This window comes from Humulus lupulus, chromosome X, assembly GCF_963169125.1.
Source record: "Humulus lupulus chromosome X, drHumLupu1.1, whole genome shotgun sequence".
NCBI lineage: Eukaryota > Viridiplantae > Streptophyta > Magnoliopsida > Rosales > Cannabaceae > Humulus > Humulus lupulus.
Genome location: NC_084802.1, coordinates 67,791,186 through 67,799,587, shown reverse-complemented (window position 1 = coordinate 67,799,587; position 8,402 = coordinate 67,791,186). Strand labels below are relative to the sequence as shown.

General features: G+C 33.7%; 1 long non-coding RNA gene across 3 annotated transcripts; it reads left to right on the top strand.

Annotated features, from left to right (window-relative positions):
* Window positions 1-741: 741 nt before the first annotated feature.
* Window positions 742-1,816, top strand: LOC133804170 (uncharacterized). 3 transcript variants are annotated; one of them, XR_009878338.1, is made up of 3 exons: window positions 742-767; window positions 1,425-1,549; window positions 1,706-1,816. It is a non-coding gene; the product is annotated as an uncharacterized LOC133804170 (long non-coding RNA). The 3 variants fall into 3 exon arrangements; XR_009878335.1 differs by lacking the exon at window positions 742-767 and adding an exon at window positions 793-949; XR_009878337.1 differs by lacking the exon at window positions 742-767 and adding an exon at window positions 797-972.
* Window positions 1,817-8,402: the final 6,586 nt, after the last annotated feature.

Here is an 8,402-nt window from a genome sequence, read left to right as displayed (position 1 = left end):
CCATTAATGACTAAGTGTTCATACAAAATGTTAATACATTGGTGACTTAAGTTTCGACAAACTTTGCATGGACACAATAACTTTTCTGGATAACCAGCTAGCTTTTCTGACATTTCTACAAAATTCTTAGCGGCTTCTCTATGCTCATCCGAGGCTCTACAATTCAAAGAAAAGTTCATATTTATAATATATTAGTAACAAATACAGTAAGTTATCAATTTTACTAAACTAGCACTAATTAAATCCCTAATTCTTATTACCTATTGAAGTGTAGCCAATTTTTATCCAACATGATCACCAATTTAGTTGTCCTGTTCTAACCAACAAAAAGCAAAATTTTGATAAGTCTATGTAATGGTAAATACAAAATTGTATCAACCAAAATATACTATATGATTTGATTTTTAAAATTACTTGATTTTGAGTTCAGAAATGAATTTAAGCTATTTATTTAGTCTTATTGCTAAACTTGAGATAATTCTGGCATTTCCAATCCTCATCTCAAAGAAATATTATATATATTTATATATATATATAAAGAGTATTGTCAGTTCAAGAATTTGATATCTATTTCAATATGGTAGTTTGAGGGAGCTTCTGATGAGGGAAATAAAGGAGTTAGTATATGGGATACATTTACAAAACAACCAGGTGAGAACTTCAAAAAAATTGTTCGATAACTTTTAAGTAATGCATAATTTCTTTTCCAAGCATTAGATGAAGATATATTGGTTTATGTTTGTCCAAGCCTCTTCTTTACTTCTATGGTATTTCGTTATTTTCTCTCATTTTCCTACTTCTAAGTTACATTCTTCATCACTCCTCTCTCCCGCCAAACATACATACTTTTCTCATCAACCAAACACTTTTCCTCTCATCTTTTTTTTTCATCCAAAACTACATTTCAATTCATATTGGTTTACCCCTGACTTAAGGGAGATCTTTTAAGGTTGTGTTTCAATCCTAGATCATGTACTTTCTCATTATCATTAATGATCTCTTTCTGGATTGTTGTTTCTTCATAATCTAAATTCTGGTTTGTGTGTGTATTTTTTATATCAAACTCATTTGAATTTTCCTCATTTCAAAACTGACCTCTCTTTGTATGTATAGTTTTTTTTTAAGGTATTCTGATAGACTTTATTTTTTTGCTACGGATTGTGATAGACTTGATTAAGTTTTGAGTATTGACCTTTAATGAATATCCGATCATAATGGGTTATGAAATTGGAAAGTCTTTTGTGGTGATCTTTTCTGTTTGTTATTCTATCTTTGGTTAATTTATCTTTAACATGTTTGCTACAAATATTTTATAGAAAAAAATTCCCCGAGTTTTTCCTTATAGTTAAACGAAAAAGTTGCATATTAAACCAACTCAATAGTCCTAAGATTTTAATTTTAAGGTTAATCTTTGGTATTTGCAGGCATGGATTTTGTAGATTCAAAGAGGAAGAACAACTTTTCTGTCAGGATCTTTTTGGCTGCTTTCCTTATTAGTCTTTCAATTTTCTGGTTCAAGCAGTCACCAATTTTTAGTTCTCCCAACTTGGTATGTTTCTGATTTTATATGAAAATCTAAGACTTGTCATTATAAACTTTGATTAAGTATTTATATTAAAATTTAAATAATAATAATAATAATAAAATGTCTTGTCACATAATTTGCATAACAATTGATCAAGTTAAGGTTTTCTTCTATGTCTAGTTCTCTAAACCAGAAGCTGGAGTAACACATGTGCTGGTAACTGGTGGAGCTGGCTATATAGGTTCTCATGCTTCACTAAGGCTGTTAAAGGACTCATACCGTGTAACCATAGTGGTATGGTATTTCGTTATTTTCTCTGTCTTATAGTTATACTTTTAAGTAATGCATAATTTCTTTTCTAAGCATTAGATGAAGACATCAAAAGCCTCTGAAGTTTCCTATTGATCCTACTTTCTGTGTTGCCTTGCTTCTAGGCAACTAAGGGATCTCTATACTAATACTAAACATTTTGATGCCAAAGCACCTCCACACACATGAACCAAATAACCAATACACAAATACAACAAACAAATGACAAAACTCTGAAAAATTAATGTAGAAACGCAAACAAAGAAATACAGAGATCCTACATTCAATCCAAGGTTGGGAGTTTAGCTCCCTACTCTTTCCACTGTGAATGAAGAATAAAGAATTTTCTCTCAGCTCAAGGATTTTTTCAACATTTATTTTTTCGATGAAAGAGTAATAGCCTTTATTTTATATAGGCAAGTACATTACAAGTAAACAAATGGCTGACCAATGAGAAAATAACAGCTGTAACATAAGCCACAATGCCAATTCCAAAATTGGTCTCTTTCTAGGCATAGCAACTACCCTTTAAACTTTTAATAAGGGATGAGTATATGTCTAACATACACAGTTTTTTTTAAAGCAAAATAAACATGTTCACATGAAACTGAAAGATAGGAGAGCTCAAAAGGAGAAATGCCACTGAGTTGAAGGGTCACAATAAAATTGAATTTTTCTGTAATCTATTGAGTGAAATAGTGAGTAAAAAATAAATTATAGAATTGGTTAAGTTGATGCTAACTCTGGTCATAATACAAGGCAATAATAGAAATCAAAACATATTATTTATATCAAATAATATCTCATAGAAATTCTTCTCTTCTGTTGTTCAGATGAGAAAGTTATTAGACCAAAAAGAGACACCTTTAAACAAATATACATATTATAGACCAAGCCATGCTAAGTGAAGCTAATTTCAGCAACAAAAATTAACAAGTTCTTCTATTATAGCTAACAAAATATAAGCAACAAAAATATAATTTTGGACTTTAGCTGAGAAGACTTTGATACCATATTATGAGGTCAGTTTTGTTTTCCCTTAGACCATTCAGATTGTGTTGTTTTCTATATCAGATTCTAAATCTCTAAAAGTAAAAACAGAGAAAAAAAAAAGTTAAAAACATCAAAAGCCTCTGAAGTTTCCTATTGATCCTACTTTCTGTGTTGCCTTGCTTCTAGGCAACTAAGGGAAAGAAACAAAAAATGAACAAATAATTCCAGCTGTACACTAAGCCATATGGTCCTACACACCTAGATCACTCACTGATAGTAACTATTTTTTTTCTATGAATTATTTTTGTATTTAGTATAGTTAATATGATTCTTCTTACAAGTTTAGTTCATACGATATTTCTATTTTATGAACTAAGAGAGGGAAAACTATTAGAACACAGGAGAAAAGTGAGGTATTTTATTTTTATTTTCTATATTTTTATGTTTGATATGCTATTTGTATTAAATTAATTGTTGTTGGAACTAAATCTGTTGATATGCTCTGTTTGTAAAATTAATTTTATTGGCTCTATTGTTCAGATAAACGTTTCTTAGGATTGGGATTTAGCTATTTTGTGTTCCTTTTTTGTTTAACTAGGAGTGTACGAGACTCTTGAGCTAAGGGATGGAGGATAAGACTCTTGTGTTCCTTTTTTGTTTTGATAAGTAAAGGTAGCCATGTTTTCCTATATTATATTTAAATGTGATTATTTGATTTTTATTTTTGCTGATTTTTCTACAATGTGATTAAATGTATTTTATTATTGTAATAACAAAGATGCAAAGTATAAAAGGAGTTGTTTTAAGCAGTTATGGATTATGGTTTTAGTTCACCTTAAGATTTTTCAAGTTCACTTTGTATTTAGTTGATTGATGACTAAATTTCTATGGTTTCGATTTTCCCCACATGGGTTTCGATTCTACTTTCAAATTTCTATGGTTTTTGAAGTTTATTAGATATACATCAAATAACTAACAGAAAATCAGAAAACATTCCAGCCATATTTATTAACCAACCATCAATCATTATCAATTCAAAATATTCAATCAACACACAAGTTTTCTTCCTTATCTCGCCGCAGCACAAAAATTTCTCAGAACCTACTTCATTAATACACACAAGTTCTCAACCTTCCGTTATCACCGCAGCATACAATAATAATAATCTCAGAACCTACTTCACTATGGATGAATATCTAAGATATTCAAACTCCTCTAACATTTGCAAAGTATTTTAACAAAAATAAAAGAAAACATACCTCTTGCAAACTTCTGCAAATAAAGTTCCCTCCAATTCTGAATTTCTGAAAGAGTTAAAGAAATTTAGAAACTTGTGTAGAGAACCCAATAAATCAAAAAGTCATGTCACAATTATCTCATATTGAAAGAATAACATGCTTATAAGATCAAAATAAAAATTACATGAACAAAGACATAGATATTATTTACATACTCAAATGATCATTGATTAAAAAATATAATAACCTCCTTTAGTTCAGCTCTTTTTCTGTTTTTTTTTTTTTTTTTGAACAAAGAAAACTAAACCATCTTATAGATTTCAATGCTCAGAAACCACTGTCTCTGTGATCACTCATTCTATGATATTTCAGATGTTGGTAGCTAAGTCAACAAATTATACATAGTAGCTAAATAAATTTCTAAAATGTCCTTGTCCCCTCCACTACTAAAGCTGGTTTTTTCTCCTGTGCAGGTCATTCTGAGTCCTTTGGTTGATAGCTTTAAACTTATTAGAAGCTTCACTAATGGTTTTTCTCTTGTAATACAAAATTTACAAGACATGTAATATGTCTTGATGATAAACTTTTGAGTTTGGTGAGATGAGAAGATGATTAATTGTAAGGCTAATGTGGTATTTTCTATACAACGGTTGACTTTACCTTAATTGGATCTCTCTCTCTCTATATATAATTTAACTTGTGGTATAATTATTGGTAGACTAAAGTTTCATTTAAAGCCACGTGGGGCAAGATTTGTTATCACAAATGGCATACATTCACTGACTTTTAATCTAAGGTCTTCAGTAAAAAATAAATAAAAATTAGGAGATTATATTAAGATTAGCCAACTTGAATACTAATTAAGTTAGATATTCCAACAATGTGATCTGGGACACATTGTTATATTGACATTTGGTCAATGTTTCTTTGAGGTGAAGACTCACTATTTCATCACTGAATGTGGCCCGTTAAATATTCATGATAATTTCTTTATTTTATTTTCCTTCCGTAACTCATTGTCAACTATGTTTGTTGATTTTTATTTATTATTTTTTTGGTAGGAATTGCATCAGTTCTTTACTATCCTAATCATACTATTACCTACAAAATAAATTGAGGAAAAAAATACCAGTTTTAGTTTCGAAAGGAAATTAAAACCGAACAATTCGAGAAGTTGATGTAGTTAGTTCTCCTATTCTCACATTTACATCATATTCATGTATTTATATAAATTTGTTTAAACCTAATTTTCTTAGGTTCATTTTCTAATAATCCAAACAAATTAGGAAGAACAAAATTGGGATAAAAACCCTTACGATTGACTAATAAATGAGCACAAGGCCAACCACGATCGGAAGAGAGTGAAAGAGACTCCTCGTCGCTGAGGCGATCGATGAACACAAAATATAATATCAGGCAGGAGACGCAACTACTGTCTAGACGGAGAGGCAGAGAGACGCGACTCTGGAGCGAGTCTTCGTGAGGCAGAGACTTCGGTGAGGGCGGAGAGACTTCGGTGAGGGCGGAGAGACTTCGTGAGGGCGGAGGCAGAGATGAGTTGAGGCGGAGAGACTTTGTGAGGGCGGTGAGGCAGAGATGAGTTGAGGGCGGTGAGTCTTCGTGAGGGCGGTGAGGGCGGAGAGGGCTTCGTGAGTGAGAGATGGAGGCTGAGAGAAAGGGTAACTTAGAGAAAGGCTTGAGAAAATATGAGAGAAAGGGAATTTTGGCATAAATTCATTTTGCCACCTGGGATTTTAGTCATATGGCGCCAAAATTTTTAATCCCCACTATTCATCAGTTCCGTGTTTTTTAATCCCCCATTAATAATAGCACTCTCAAAAATATGCTATTCTTTAATGTAATGTATACTCAATATTGTTGTAGTGACATTTTCTTGAATATTAATTCTAGAAACCTCTTTGTTTCTATAACTCCCTTTATGTTTTAAATTGATTCCTTCTTGAACTAAATATCTTACAAGCAAGAGCTTTAGACAACAAGAATGTCTAGATTATTCATTTTATACACATATAGGTTGTTGACGCAATTTTTAATCAATAGTAGATTTAGAAATCTAATAAGGATATTAGTGCTTATTTGTAAACCTTACTGAACTTATATGAACAATTTCTCACACATGAGACAATATTATTACTCTCTCTCAATTTCTGTAGAGTTTCTGAATTACAAAAAGCAGTCCCCTTTCCTGCCATTATCCCTGATATTTATAGTGGCATTTCCTAGACATGTTTAGGTAACCGTGTGCATAAATATGGTAAACATTTAATAAAGATAATTCCCATTTACATAGGGATACGATTGCCTAACATAAATTACTCCTCTTATCTCAGAAAATAAATGTGCAATACAGTCTGGACATTAACGAGAGTACAAAGTGCCTCCGAGTCTCTCAGGATCCTTCACTATGCGTCATGACCAGGTTTCCACGAGCTGAACATATTAATCAAGCTGAGAATCAAAGGGAATCCAAACCTTAGTTCAGATTGAGTTGAGAGTGCCCTAATGGGGATCTGGTCACTACTTGTCTCGAACTGGATCATCATCCTAAGAGGCGACTTGATAATTATCTGAATGTCGTATTGCCAAATCCTAAGTCGAGCTTCTCACATCATCATTAGATAGATGTTCTACTCGCCTACTATTTCCATATATTCATCTGCCAACTGTACCCCTTGTTGAGTGATTAAACCCGTGCTAATTTTTAAGGTACAACATTTTCCCCTCAATCTCCTGCTCGTGCTTGACGTCATCACTTTCTGACATGCACAGTAGGGGCTTTTAGGCTTCCATCATGTAAAATCGTGCATGTCTACTACTCGACAATGAACACGTGGCTGACTATAATTGGCGTCTGTTTAGGTTTCGAGGACTATGACAACAGCCCTATCAACCTTTTGCCGCCGCCTGGGTCATTTAATCTTGGCCTTTGGCTCTCGAGCTGACCCAATCGAATGTCCCAAATTAATTCCCAAAGCTTATGCATAAATAAGGAAATCAGATCTGAACCTTACCACCTTTACATTAATAAACTTTCCTGTCACAAACAAAAATCCCCTTTTTATCTCAATTTTTTTTCCAAAAACCTTCACCGCCCTTTAATTTCTCAGAAGCTCTCATGCTCCTGCCTGTGGAATAACAATATTCTCACAAACAAACATATAAATTGTAAGTATTTCCTCATCTGGTTTAAGTCTTTCACTTCTTTATTTTCCATGGAGTTTTTTACTTCGAATTTTTTTTTTGTTCAGTATCGTTTCATGTTCTAGCCATATCTGAATTTAAATAGGATTTGGTTTAGGCTAAAAGAATGATACTAGACTTGTTTAGAAATAAGGCATTTGAAAATTGGGAAAATTTTTTGGGCTTTGTAAGTAAAATGTCGCTAATGAATCGATTAGGGTACCTGTTTGGCTCTGGGTAGCTTAAGGGTCATGATTCAAAATAAAAGTAGTGGGTCTGACGGATCAGATATGCGAATCCCAAAGTATCAAGGAATTTCCCGAGTCCATAGTGCGTGGCCTAGGACTACGCGTGGAAACACGCATTGGTACTAGGACATATCTTAGCTCGTGCAACTTTTGAATCACCAAAAGTAAACCACCCAAACCCTTGTATCACCGTACCTTTATTGTTGTAGCTAGTCATTATCTTAGGTCGCCACTAATAGGCGGCTTTTTCGTCAAGCGAGCTAGATCATGGCCCCACGAAAGAAAAACATCTCGAGCTCCTCTACTCAGAAAAAAAAATAAAGACAAGCAGATCGCGTCCGGATCTCCAATTCCTCACTTCGGACCAGTGGTGGAGAGGGAGATTGTTGTCAACCCCAACGCTTGTTTTGAGGCCGAGCACATCATGTCCCAAGTAATTTCGCAGGGGAAAGTGAACAAAATTCTTCTCAGTCATGGGATCGAGATGGGAATTGATGGCCTCCTTGCCCGACCTCCGTTGGAAGAAGAGCGGAGCTGCGCCCTTCTTCAAGATGACTTTGGGGCTTGGAGTGATAAGCACCCAAAGGAAGGTGCTCTCCACCCATTTGCTTCCCCAACTCGGCTTTCGTTATTGACCTCCCCAGCCACCCAAATGACTATAAAGACCAGTTTTGTATGTCGAATGGGTTCAAGAATTACTATCATTGATACTTCAATAGCCCTGGTAAGTCTCCTAACTTTATGAATTCAATACGCGAACTCTCTTACCATTTTTTTTAGTTTAATCCTTCTAATTAAGTTCGTTCTTTGTGTAGCTATATTCAAGAGGACAAGATAGTCTGAGACCCTTGGGGTTCAATACGAGACACTGTTCCATCTTCCTTCAAA